The sequence below is a fragment of the Athene noctua genome, chromosome 8 (genome assembly GCF_965140245.1).
Source record: "Athene noctua chromosome 8, bAthNoc1.hap1.1, whole genome shotgun sequence".
NCBI lineage: Eukaryota > Metazoa > Chordata > Aves > Strigiformes > Strigidae > Athene > Athene noctua.
The window spans coordinates 19,076,751-19,090,999 of NC_134044.1; the positions used below are offsets into that span (position 1 = coordinate 19,076,751).

Genomic DNA, 14,249 nt, shown 5'->3' on the forward strand with positions numbered 1-14,249 from the left:
GCGCTCTGTTTTTATAAGGTACCATATGATATTCAAGCTTTGGATGTGTTTGGAGCACAGAGTCCTCAATTTCTAGGTATTCTGCCTATTTTTACTAGCTGCTGTAGTGAATTGGCACCCAAGATGTTTTTATTTCAAATCACATTCTCATTATCAAATTGACAGCAGCAGCACAGTTCAGGATATTTCTGTGTTCGCGTTGGGTTACTTAGTCATAAATCCATAGCCTGTTACCTCCACCCATATAGTTCTGCTTCTTGCCAGTTGTTGAAGGTTAACCTAAAAAAGGAGGGTATACGAAACTGTCAATGAATGGAACAGCCTGTATTAGATCTGCTCTGAAATGCTGATGAGAACAGTCCTGACAAGAAGAGGGCCCTCCACAAACAGCATCTATGTCATTCTAAGCTGAGAAATCTCAATGTTTAAACGAGAAGGGAGATAATTTCTGGGAGAATCCTTCCCACCTGTGGATGGGCGATTAGCAGGTGGTACACAGTCCCACCCCAGTTATCCCAGCCCCAGAGGCACGGATGAGCAGAGGTGGTCCCCCCAGCACCACCAAGCTAACAGGGAAACGTGCAGTTCAGTGCCAAAGCATAAAAGCAACAAGGGAAGAGTGTTTGTTTTTGAGGTTTTTAAAGGCGATGGCACACAATGGACAGTGAGGAAAAGAAAACCCGCAGCCCTATTGGGTTTGTTAAAGATGTTTATAGATTCGGTGTTTCTAATTGTGTGACGTATATCTCAAGTATCAGCAGCCGTGTTTTCTTCTGCCTTCTCTCCCGGGTTCCAATGGGTGTTTTGTGCTATTGTTTGAGGAAACTCCAGGGATGGGAGTGGAGCTATTTTGTTTAAGCGCTAAGGCCAATAGCAGTTCCGCTTGGAAACTTCACTTTTAGCTGTGAGTGGTCCAGCATGTGACAAAGTAGCTGCGGCATGTTGGCAGCTGTTGCTTTAGAGATGTATGGCTGTGACCTGTGTTTCTGGCAAGCGTGGGAGCCGAGCCACCCCGAGCCATGCCAGCCGGGATCATGGATTGGAAAAATACGATACGGGCAGGATGAGTGCAACTGCAAGTAAACCCAGACTTTGTGCATGTCTGACAGATCTGAACTGCAATTATACCTCCCTGCACGACCCCATGCTTTGTATTTTATAGCTTACTTGATCAACCTGGAGGGGAGCAGGATCCCATTTCCCAGGGAGAGCCTCGCTAAGTTGTGCACACACTTGTCCCCCTAAACCCTGTGCATGCAGCCCAGCGCCTCCAACAATCCCTGGTCAGTGAACTGAAGTGTGAAGGTCTGTGCTATGGCTGATGTATTCTTGCAGGTAAAGTGCCCTTGAGCCAAATGTGTGCTCGGTTCTGGTTGTACCCCGAGTGATTTTGGAGGAGCTCACATGTGCTGCAGCTTTATTGGCAACAGAACATTGTATTTGAATAGTGTAGTGAAGCACTGGACGTGGCTCCTGCTCAGCCAAGCAGAGACTGTACTTCTCAAGCACTGGGCCTTTCATAGGGTTAATTTCTTATCTATACAATAGCATGGCAGTTGTCATGATAATTTTTCCTTAGCAATTTCCCAGGGTAAATTGTAGGCCTTGTGTTCTCCCAAGCCTAGTCAGGCTTTCACGATACTCATTGGGACCCAAGGGGATAGATAACAGCTCTTCTGCATCTAAAGATGTATCTAGAAGTTAAAGCAGCATAACATTTCTGTCTGCACCATGTTTTGGAACTGCTTACAGCCCAGAGAAGAAATGCTGGTGACATGCTGCAAGCTCATGCATGGGAAAGACTGGAAATGTGCACCCTGGAGCCCATCATCCTGGGCAGAGCGTTGGGGCTGGGACCTGTGCTGGGAACAGACTTATGGCAGGAGCAGAAGTGTCTGGAGCTCTCGAGCAGCAGCTTTAACAGGAGGAAGCTGAGGTGATCCTGGACGATGGGAACCCATTCTGGCCTGGGGAGTGTGCCCAGTGCCCCAGAGATCTGTGTGAGCAGGGCTCTGCATGGAAAGGCTCAGTGTCACCCTGGTCACTGGAGGAGTGTCCCTTCCTCTCCAAGTGGCAAATGCTGTTCCAAGCTGCAGCCAGACGGGGCCACCGGAGAACAGCGGATATTGGCCTCCCACTTGCAGAACAAAGGACTGCAGCATTGCTGAAAGTGTAATTACCAGAGCAATTAAAATTTCTATTGCTTAGGCTAGAAGTGCAAGTACCATGCAGGCTCTTATAAGGGCGATCAATTGGAATTTGTTCCTTCTAAAATGATAAAACCCTGCCAAGGAATTTTTGCCCACTCCTGGCAGCTTCCCCTCGCCTGCCTGCCTGCCTCCCTGCAGCAGCATTCACAGTCACAACACTCGCCAGGTGCCCACTCCGCTGTTGCACCCTGAGTGCCAGACACTTTGGGGAGACCAGCCTCAGTCTTGGGAGCCTTGGATTGAAAGGAGGAGAGGAGCTGAGCAGCCAGCTGCTCATCCCTCCACCCCCTGCTATAATATATTGGTATCCGATGGCACTTGGCAGTCCCAGTAGCCATCCAAGTGCTGTACTTGGAGCCATATGGAGGAGAGAGGCTGTCACTGCCCCTGTGGTCACAGGGGTGAGACCAGTGGACATCACTTCTTTCCTTTTTCCCTGCTCAGACCCAGACACTTTTCTGCCCTTGGCTGCCAGTCCTTCACAGCCTTTCATTGACTTCCTGGGCCCAGAGGACATGACTTGAAAGCAAGCAGTCTGCTTTCTCATTTTTAATCCATGTTTACTTAAATTCTTCCTAATGGGGATCAGTCAGTATAATCGACAGAACACCAGGCAGCAGCACTGGGCTGCTGCAGGACGGCTGTCCTGTGACGGGAGCACTGTGTCGTGACACGGGGACTGCGGTGATGTGTGCTGGGTGATATTCAGAACAGGAGCATATTGTCAGCCTTCGCATGGCCACAGAGCAGTCCCATCCAGGAGAGGACAGCTCTGCCAACTGTCCCATGGTGTCCCTGCAGCACGAGTCGGGTGTTGAGGATGGGACTGGCTTTCTGCCACTGCCTCTGCGCAAGCTGAGTTTCTCTGGTCCTGCACAGGGTCCAATTGCAAAACCCAGCCAGGCAGTAAAAGACCATGGAGGCCATTCATACCCGCCATGGCTCATGAATCCCATGTTACAACACGCACTCACTGGTCCCCGGACTAGGAATATGATACCAGCTGTGCTGGGGAAGTGCCAGCTGCCTGCTCTGACGGCTGGTCCTACTCTAGAGGGCTGCCAGGCAGCGGGAAGGATGAGATCAATAAAGGTTACAGATGATCGTGAAAGACTTATTGCAGCCTGTGTGCAGGAAGAGCCAAAGCCAACTTGAGATCCCTCTGGAAGAAAGTAATTGCAAGAAGTTTAGTATCTTTTGGCCGTAACCAAGAAATAGAAGATTCAATCTGTTTTCTGCATTCACTATCACTATCCAGATAGTTCTCTGGAGACCTCCTTGGTTCTGCTCACCTCCCCACAGCAAGTCTGGCCCTTCAAATGCCTTTGTCTTCCATTCTAATACTTTCTGATTACTGCCACCTCTCTCAGATGACGCAGTGCTCTGTTCCTGCCATCCCAGACCTGATGAGGAGCCATAAATCCCTGTCAAGATCCATCCTTGTATGTGGGCCATATTTGCATGGCATTGTGATGCTTCCTTGTCCCCAGGGTTCTCCTCTAACATGGTTTTCCTGCTCCCTTAGCCTCCAGGTATTGGTCTCCTTTTGAGGTCCCTTCCTCATATCACAGACACCGCCTTTACCTATAGACCAGCTTGCAGCTCGCCGATGAATTGCCTTTTAATTCCTTGCTGCAGCTGGGGTTTGTGTCAGGATTATGAATTTGTAGTGGGGGCTTTCATGTTCTCTTCAGAGTAATTTCTAAACCCAGAGGAACAACATCTTGCATGGAAGCACTTAGAGACCTCTTTACAAAAGCAGCGTTGGAGTATTGATCATTTTTTCTCTCCGGGGACCCAGAGTGCTACAGATAGAGCTGCTGTGCAGTATAGCCACTTGCGGGCAGCACCACACAACTCTTCAGGATGAGAAGTGAAAAATAGCTTCAGTTGAAACGAAAAGTGGTGCCCCCTTTTATATAGAGATCAATGATGCCTGGTACATTGGATTATCACTTAAAACACCAGGACTTCAAATGCCAGGGTGCATGCACTCCCAATGCTGACAGGCTCGTGATATATAATGCTGTTTGGGTTACCAACTGAGCTCCTCTGTGCAATCTTTTCATAAGGTGAATGTAATATCTGCAGTGATGTACCCAACGTTACATCAGGAGAGCCAGCCTATAATTATGCTTGAATTGTTTGAACGGGTTATTTGTCACTAACACATTAGCTCACTCCATTTATTGCTACCATTCAGGGCTGCAGCAGGTTTGGTGTAAACAGAGCTTGGGTGGAGGTTTCAGGGGGTTATTTTTCTGAATCGAGCAAAGCAAAATTGTTTGGAGTTTATTCTTTTTTGCTAGGAGAGCTCTTGACCAGGAGTGATAGGAACAAAATACCTAAAGCAGCTGACACAGCATAACTGATTTGTTTTCAGATGTACTTCCCAGGTGTACAGCTCATGTGCTGGACTTTAGCATGGACCTGGTTGCTTTGCAGTGAGCTGGCAGGTTTACCGTAGTATGTTTTGTTCCTTACGAGAAATTGAGGATTGCAGAGTGGTTTGTTTGTACAAGGAGCTGCTGCACAGCTCACACAGTTGCTGGGTGCCTGACCTGCCTTATTCCATGGCTGTTTCATGGCACACGTCCCCACGCAGCAGCACTGCTTGCATTGTGTAAAGGAAATGGCCAGCCAATGTCAAATTGCCCAGGGTGGGATTTTCACTTTAGGGTGCCCCATTGGACAAGGTGGCTTTGCTGGGACGAGGCACGTCCCGCTGCACCGCATTTCTGTGGGCGCACCTCTGCGCATCACTAGCTTTCTGCAAGCATTGCCCAAGTCTTGTTGGATTGCAGGTAGCTGAGCTGCCCTGTGACTCTTTCCTGGTGAGCTGTGGGAAGGTTTAGCTGTCTTTGGAGGCCACAGAAAAGCATCAGAGGTGGTTGGGGTAAGTAAGCCTGCATTTTCATTTCTGAGAAGGAATACCACCATTTTGATTGTACCCACCTTTGGGTTTACGACTAAGCCAGCCCTGCCCAGGCTTAAAACACTACCGAGCTCTGGTGAAAGTGGAGTCTTTGTGGATGGCAATAGAATTGGAAGCGAAATGAAAGCCAGGGCGTGAGTTAGAACTGCCCAGAAGATACACTCTACAAAAGAGAAGTCTAAGGTTGGAGTTTTTCTTTTGATACTGTGTCTTGTTTTTTGTTTGACTGACTGGCACTAAACTTTACCCAAGTCAGGACGTGATGTATATCCTTCACCTGCCAAAGGGTAAGCATTGGAGTTGGCCAGGCAAGGCTGGTGAATTATTCTGTCACTGTGTGTGGAGATAAACCCATTCTGGTTTTGGCATTGGTTCAGTGTAGGTTAAATTGTCCAGGTGAATAAGTCTGGAGGTTAACCTTTAAAACTTCAAAAGAGCGTAATTCTTTCTGCTTAAGGTAAGCTTGGTTATCTGTATGCCACAGCCAGAGGCTGCTGGGACATATGCTGGAAAATAGCTTTTGTCACTTGAGACTTTGAGGAGCAGAGAGTTGTTCTTTCCTTGCAGAAGGGACCCTCTGGCCATTTCTAGGTGAGGAGGAAGGGCTCTTACAAAAGGCTTTGCCTGGGTATGACTTAGCTGCTCCTGTTGACACAGATCTGCCTCCTCCTGCTACTCTCCTACTTAATAACAGGTTTCCAATCCTCCAGTGCTATAGAAATAGTAACTACCAACTCCTTGGAATGTCAGTGCAATGTGGGGGCTGTAAATGGAAAAGGTGATCAAGGGAACCTGCCTTTTCCCTGAGCAAGCAGATGGGATTTGAAGGTAACCTGATCCCTTCCAAATGTATGTTTTAAACTTTCTTTAGTGCCCTACACAATATCCTACATCAACCGGTAGCTCTCTCTCTCTAAATCCTCAATGGGTGTCAGCCTGTGCTCCCACCCTCAAGGAGGAGAAGGACTGGGCTCTTAAACCCGGGTGAGTGGTGTACCTCCCTGCTCTCCCTGGGTGGAATCAGGGGGTTTTGTCCTCTTACCTGTTTTAAAGTGTTTGCTTGGAGAGGAGCTGTAAAACCTCCTTATGTCAGTATTAGATGTCTGGGTATTTGGTGGCAGTCAAGCAGGTGAGAAAATCAACTGCAATTGTAATTGAGTCAGAGATGCTGTCTCCATGTGTCATCCCTGGAGATATGTTTACATATCCATTTGCTTAACAGTATGTTTGGAAGCCCTCAGCTGCATTTCAGCACCATTTCTCTGGCCTATATATGTCTGACTAGTGCCCAAGGCAGTGAGCTATATCTGGACTAGAATTGCTAACCTATGGATGTGGGTTTTCTTAGTAGCCCTGAATCAGATGAATCTCTGATTAGCCCTTAGGTACATGGGAGAGGACAAATCTGATTATGGGAAAGAGTGAATAATCATCCTTCCACAAGAAGCACCTCTCAATTTCATCTTGAGCCTAAGTCACGGGATTGATTATGTGTTGAGGAATGCCCTCTCCTGAGCTCAGATCTGGCTAGAAAATCACCAGAGCCCTTAGCCATCCCTCTCCAAGCGGGGTTTCTAGGCGTACTTTTTTGTAACAAATATGGAAATGGAGTTCTTCTTTGGATTAGTCTCCGTGTCCTTGGATGTATAGTCATACTGCAGAATGATTTCTCTGCCAGGTATAGGTTTTGCTGTCCACTTGATGTTACAGGCTGGGAGCACTGGGACCAGAGGGCAAGTGCATGTGCCTCCTTCTCTTGCTTTGTTAGGATGTGCTTTAGGTCCATACTAATGGTGGAAAGTTACATGCAGGGGCAGTAACGGAGTAAGACCAGAGATGATGAAGGGGCTGTTGAGTACTTGGAGCACATGTTGTGCTGGCAGTGATGAAGGATGCTCTGCTTAGAGATAGACCTTCCCGTCCCACTCACTAACCTGCTGTTTGATCTGTGCTGTCTGCCTGGAGAGAGCAAGGGCTTTCAGTTTGCCGTGGGCAGGACCTCTCTGGTCTGTTCAGCACTAAGTACCTTCATTCCCCAGGGGATCGGCAATGTAAGCTGGAGTAACCGGGTGGATTGTCAGCCAGCTGGGATTGCTCTCTCGTAAAGAGCTACTGGCTGAAAGCTGAAGCATTCAGACTAGAAATAAAGCAGGCTCTTGAAAGGCAAAGGAGATTAACCACTGGCAAAATGTCCCAAGAAAAGACCAGGGAATTCTCCATCTCTCAAGGACAAGTGCACTTCTAGAAGGTGTTTTAGACCCTACAAGTCAGTGGATTTAACAGAGCAGTAGCTACCTGAAGCCCTTTAGGCACAGGAGATAGCTGCTGGATTAATTCTCCCAGTCTTAAATTCCTGGCACACTGCTCTCTCTTCATGTAAAGGATCAGCTTTGCAGTTGCTTCTTTGCAAAACTGGATTTTGCCAGTACTGGGCCTGGAAGAAAAGGGCATTTGCTTTGAGTCCTGCCCTCTCTTCATGTACTCTGCTGAGCTGGGCATTCACTGTACCTTATTGTTTGAAATTATGTCCTCACAAATCAGAGGGTGAGAGTGGAAGCACCTTTCCTTCCCCCCTCCCAAGCAGCAAGGGTAAGTGGTTCTACTTTTCCAGCTACTGCCATGCTTTGCTCTGGGTCCTGCTGCTTTTTCAATGTTTTTTCCACAGTTCAGAGCAGTGAATCAGTCTGGCAGTGGACTCTGTTCCCTCCACACCTCCCTGCTTCTTCTTCATCAAAAAAAGGAGCTCCAAATCATAAGCATGTTTTGTGTGCTCAGCTCCTTGCCATGTCAAGGTCACCCTGAGTGTGGTTCCTGTTACAGTTTAGCACTTTCACCTCTTTCAATTTGCCATGCATTAGTCAATCTGGAGCCTAATGGATTTGTAACCTGACTTTGCCTGTATCATCTGAGACATTCCCAGCAATGTAAGAGGATTTGGGCACAACTTTCAGGTTAATGGAAAGATATTGCTTGGAAAGAACCTGCTTGAGGATCTGAGTGTACTTTGCATTAATGTTTCCATTAATTTTAATGGGAGGTGGCTCTGAATTCCTCAGATCAGCTTTGAACATCTTAAATTTGTGTCCTTCACCTGTGTCATCTAAAATGGGGCTGATGAGCAGAAGCACCTTTAAATGAGTAGCAACATTATTGGCCAAGATGTTCTGCAAGTTTTTTTGCCTCTGTTGATCTGTCTAGAAATGTCCTGTTCTCTGGTGACCCTACTGGACCCCTCACCAGCTCACCACATTTGAGGCAGGAGGGTCAGGGTCAGCTCCCAGCTCAGAGGTTGGTCTCTGACAGGTCTCGTTGTCTGTCTCTGCTCCACCACTGTCTGTAAAGCAGAAAAGAGCAAGAGTCCTCTGGGACATTTTTATTAGCATTTATAAAGCACTTTGCAATCATCAAACAGGAGGGAATAGAGGAAAGTGAACTTTTATCGTTGCCACTCAAGTCTCAGTTACTGCGAAGCTCTGCTGCCTTGGGCACGATTACCTGCCACACTTCATTTGGCTGGTACAGGCAGGCCAGCCTGCCCTCACACAGTGCAGAGCCCAGCCTGGGTTTTAGTCTGGGTGAGGACTTGTCTGACTTTACTGCTTCTGTGGGGCCGTGCTACTCGTGACACTGGCCTCGTGAGCTGAGTAACTCGGTATCCCCCACTTCCCCTCCCTCTCTCCTTGGTCTCTGTCCTCCTGCTCCTCTGTTAACTTTGACACTTGAACACAGCAGTGATTAACTGTTACTGAGAATCTCTCACTGATTGGATCACTGCTTGTTCCTGCCTCATTCAGCAGAGCTCTTGCCTCCTGGGCTGCTGGTAGCTATTTCCTTCCATCTCCAGCTGAGCTGAGCAAAGACCAACATCCCAACTGCTCATTGCATCCCCCATACCCGTGGTGAAAGGCAGTCTTGACAGAACTCTTGTACATGTTGCAACTCTGGCATAATCTCATTTTGCTCAGACAGTCCATGTTAAACAACCTGATGTGGTAAAAGAGTTGATGCAAACCCTACTCATCTCAACATAATCAGGTTAGGGAGCAGCTACACGTGCAGTTGTCCTGGCAGACAAGAAAGGCCACACTGGCTTGGCCCCACTGCAGTTACCCCTGGGAAGGACTTTGTGGTCAAATAGAACCTTGAGAGGTGGGGAGGCAGCTCTGTTACAGTAAAACAGGGCACCTGTTGGGGAAGTCATCTTATTAATGAGGTTTTCATGCTTTATTTAAGCTCAGTGCTCATTTGCAGTCTTGCTGCCAGACAGGCACCGTCTGGTGCGGTGCTGCTTGCCTGGTGACGTGGGACTGGGCACAAGTGTCCAGGTTACAGGGGAACAGACAGGGTCCACCATACGCAGAGATCTGCTGTGACTTGCGTGCACTGTAAAGCAGGAGAGGCTGGGAGCAGGCTGCTTGTGCTCGCATGCTCGCTCCCAACTGGGCCAGCCTGGGGTCAGTTCCAGCCCCCAACAATTAGCAGGACAGATTGAATCTAGATTGATCTGTCTACTTTCGCAGAGTGAGCCGATTCCAGCAAGAAATTCTCCTTTCCATCTGTCTCCATGTTAAAAGGAAGGAGACCTTGTCAGATTTCTGGATAAATGGGAAGTAGAGGGCAAGGTAGAAATAAATGTTGTGCTAATGCGTAGGAAGAATCGTTAAGACAGAAAGACATCATCGATGTGGCCGGGCTGCCGCTGATCTGCATCGCTGTGTTGAAACTGTGCCTTGTGGCACGGCTACTGCAAAAGGCAGAATTCAGCAAGGGCTCTGCTATTTATTGCACTTTTGCAGCATGTTGCAGGGGAGTGCAGAGAGGCAGAATCTGGTTCAGAGCAAGAGTTTTCGGCACCAGTAACAGCCTGGACAAGTGCAGTGATGTTTACTGCAGGGAATTCATAGGAATTTCCTCCTGGTGCAGTTACTTGACAGATGCACTCAGGTCACTCAGATCTTTGCAGTCCCTGTCCTCACTGAGAGAAAACTGAGGTCGTGGGAGAGCAGAGAAGGGACATGTTGCTTCAGTGAATTTACAGGATTATGGTGCTGAGCTAAGCTCAGATTTATGGGTCTCTTTGGGGATGAGTTTTTGGGAGGGTGAATGGGACAGTGAGGATCAGGGGATCAGTCCCTGGTAGAAGGCAGTAGAGGAAGATCAAACATCCGATTCATGCTGTGTGTCGCACCAGCCATTCCCAGGCTCCACAGGCAAAATAGGGTACACTAACAGGGACACTTAACTGAACGAGTGCTGGCCTGTCCTCTCTCACAGCCACAACTTCATGCTGTATTGTGATCAACAAGGACAGCAAATAAACCAGAAAATGTGGCAGGGTATTTTCAGGGAGGGTAGTTAACCCCAAGGGTGCAGTGCTCTGATTCCCAGCACGGCTCCACAGGCTGTTCTGCCCACGCAGCCAAGGGGGGACCTTGCACAAAGGGATCTCTCTGTTGCACCCGAGGTGCTCAGCTTCTCAAGGACACCACAGAAAGCAGCCTGAGGAGTAAGACAGAGAACAACAGTCAAACCGCTCTGGCTTTGCACTGCTGCAGAGAGCAAGCGTGCAGGCCTGGAGAAAACAACCTGCAAGTGGACTGGCCACTTCAGAGAGCAGAGAGAGACAAAGGATGCTTGTCCTGAGATCTGTGGTGGGTGTAGCCATTCCCAAGCTCCCAAAAGTGCAAAGGGATGCTCTTTCAGCTGGCAGAGCAATGTGGCTTTGTGCATGCTTATCCAGGGCTTTTGCCTGCATGGTGCCAGCGCAAGAGCTGCTGCTTGTAGTTGACAGCTCAGCTATTGTTGCAAAGTATGATTTAATAGCAAGACTTGATTACAACATGCAAATGTAGCTGCTGGGGGACTATCTCAGAGGTTTGTAGAGATTAGCTGTTAAATTGGCCAGTGCAAAAACATTATTAAGCAGAGAACATAATTACTCATCTTGTGCTTCTGTAGTGTATAGAAGAGACAGATTCGTTTAAAAGCCAGCAAGTCCTATATAGAGAAAAGACTTGTGTAAATGCCACATCATGTACTACTGTACATTGCAGCATATTTTATTAGAGAAGCAATACTTAATAACAACATTTGGGAACTTGTGGAAGGAATCCATTATATTATTCTGCATCATAAAAGCAAACCTAATGCCTAGTCTGTGTGAAGGCTGTGCAGATATTGAAACATCTCCTTTCGGTGGTGGTTGATTACTTTTATGGAGATTGTATCATATGGATATAAACAAATCCAGCACTTGATATGAAATCTGGGAGCAGGGTTTTAGACTCACACATCTATCTTCTATCCATGCACGTTCCTTCTGAAATGCATCAAGGTTCCCATTAACACCTTAAACATGGAAAGTAGGATTAAAGTGAGACTGTCAGCACATACAAAATGAACATCTAGGTGTGCACTTGCTGTTACGTTTTTCTGTTTCAGTCCTAGTGTAGTCTATGGGGTTGCTGGAATATGAAGCTCATGTGTGTGCAAGGATATGGGGGGAAGGATCGAGGTGTGGGGAGCTTGTTAGTGATGCAGACCAGTTTTTTGGAACAGGCCGTGGTTCAAGGATTTCCTCCTGCCCCGTGGCTCTCAGTAGCTCAGACTGGGCTTGCAGAGAGTGGTGCAGTGGTAGCTAGAGGACTGTAGTCAGATGTAAAAGTGCATTTGGCTAGTCAAAGCTCCAGACAATTTCAGGGAAATCTTTAACAGAGGAGTCAGGAGGGCAGCATTAGAGGAACAGCTTGTTCGTAACGGAGTGTAGTTCTGCAGTCACAAGTGCTGGCAGGGGAGCAGGGTGATGCTGGCAGGGCAAAATAGTGGTTGCTGCTCACCCCTGATTCGTGGTCACTGGATGCTTCCCCTCCGGCATCTCAGGCCCCCCAGCAGATGCTCTGCTGAGGCTTCACTTGTCTAAGCAGGAGGAAGTATCCTCCCAAGCCTAAGTGGGGGAGATAAAGATTTCAAGGGGTTTTGATGGGACACTCCTTGCCATCCTTTTCTTGCAGCTCAAGAGCATTTGTACACCAGAAATTGCTCCCCAGGCTGGTTCCTGTGTGAGTCAGAGCTGAATGTGAAGCTGCCGACGGCGGATGCTGTTGAGTGAAGCACAACATCCTGGCACAATTAGTCCCAATCACTCTAAATTTGAATTCGCAGCCAGTCCTCCTTCCTCTCTTACGTGTCTGTGCACATGCAGGCACACCGCCTCACTCCTTACCTGCTGTATACTGGTAAACTTGCCCCAGTTGGAGCCATCAGCTATTCCAGGCGGTGAAGGGGGGGAAATGACTGTCTTGTGGCTGGACTTGTTTTCGGCTCAGAACCACAAAACTGAACCTGAACCCCAAGACAGCTGCTCACCAGCATCTCCTGGTGTGACTGTGGGGCAGCTGGGAAGAGCTCTGGCTGCGTCCAGCAGCAGCATCTCCTTCCTTTTGTTATTCAGTGCCAAAGGGTAATCCTAAAAATACCTGTGAGCAGTTTGCAAGCCACGAGTGTCAGAGGGAGCAGCTCTGCAAAGGTCTTGTCTCACCAGGGAAGGGAGAATGACACATTTTGTTGTCACTGAGCTTGAAGGGATGGTACCTGCAGCCAGGCACTGGCAGTGGGTGGGAGCAGGGGCCTGGTCTTGGCAGTGGAGACCAGCTGAGGGTGGATCAACCCTGTCGGCAGAGGAGTAGGACGGGACACGGGGCAGTGTGGGCTGGAATGTTGAGCTGGGGCATGCTTAGTCCCTGCACAGGCACATCTCAGTTACAGCTATTTTTTTATAATGATCTTTGCTAGTTTGTAATGAAGCCAACCAGTGGGAGAAACCACATAACAATATTTCATAATAATTTTGCCCCGATTATATGAGGGCTGTGTGTATTCAAGCTGTCCGTGTCTCCCTAAACACCACATGCACACTTTCAAGCTGCATATCCAGTGATCAGTACTGATAGAGGCTATAAACTTCACGTGGTAGTGGAGTTACAGCAGGAGTCTCTGATAGCTAGAGAGGAGGCAGAAGTGATCTATTGCTCTGTTAAGCTCCTTTTTGTGTGTGTGTATGGCTCGGATCTGTCTGTTAAATGGCTGTTAACCTGTTCTCAAAGTCTGGAGTGCAAGAAGTCGTTTGTGTGATCCTCTTCTCTGGCAGTAGTGGTGCTGCCTATGGGAGATGCTATAGGAGGAGTTGCAGTAGCTCTTGCTCCCATTAATGTCAGAGTTTTACTGCACTGAGCTGAAAAGGCAGGACCTGCTCCTAGCTGGTCCTAAGATTTTGCCACCACTGCTCTGAAACCCTGGACTGGAATAAGGCTGTGATAATTAATGGAGGTTAAAGTCCTCCTTCTGCCTGTGAGCTGGTTGGAAATGGAAAAGAAGAACCTGTCACAGTTGTGACTGGCTCTAAACTGCTGTCAGGCTCTCCTCCTTCCCTTCCCCTGCCCCAAGTGGAAAATTGTATTGGAAAGCAGCAGTTAGAGCACTTAAATCTTTCCACAGTTCATTTCAAGCTCCCTTTCTTCTTCCCAGCCATTCCCAGGCCAGTTTGGGGCGCGGATGGGAGACTGCGTCCCTGGCTGAAACTTGCAGGATGTTAAATAACAATGGGAGAGTGGCTTTCAAAGAGGGTATAATGTGCCTGGATTGCACGTACCACAGGCTGTATTTCCCATGCTTTGACATTCAGCCCATCCATGCATTGCTCCTGAACTGTTTCTTTTCCATATGGGATCTATCTCGGTGTGTTATGGAGCCAGCTCAGGCTGAAATTGGGTTGGTACTTCTCCTGCTGCAGAGGGACACGCTCCCACAAACATTCACAGAAGTTGCTGGTGTCTGCCGTTTCCCAACAGCAGTAAGTGAGCACGTGAAATTTAGGCAAGAACAGTGGCTGTTGCATCCCCTGTGGTGGGTTGCCGGTTTCATGCAGACTCTGCCCTTCCTGGGTACTTGGATTGTCTGTTTTAACTAGTGTGCATGTCCCCATTCTCTTAACACCTCTTGGCACAGTTGCATTGCTGCTGCAGGCAGTAGTTCTGAGTAGTTTTGTCCCCTGCTGAAACTGGTCAGTGAAGGGCATCTCATGGAGCTTCACTGGCCTCCTCAGCTGC

At 48.2% G+C, this 14,249-nt stretch overlaps 1 protein-coding gene across 3 annotated transcripts in view; it reads left to right on the forward strand.

Moving 5' to 3' along the window:
• Positions 1-14,249, forward strand: part of DIS3L2 (DIS3 like 3'-5' exoribonuclease 2) — a 193,938-nt gene that overhangs the window by 154,660 nt on the left and 25,029 nt on the right. The window lies entirely within an intron of this gene.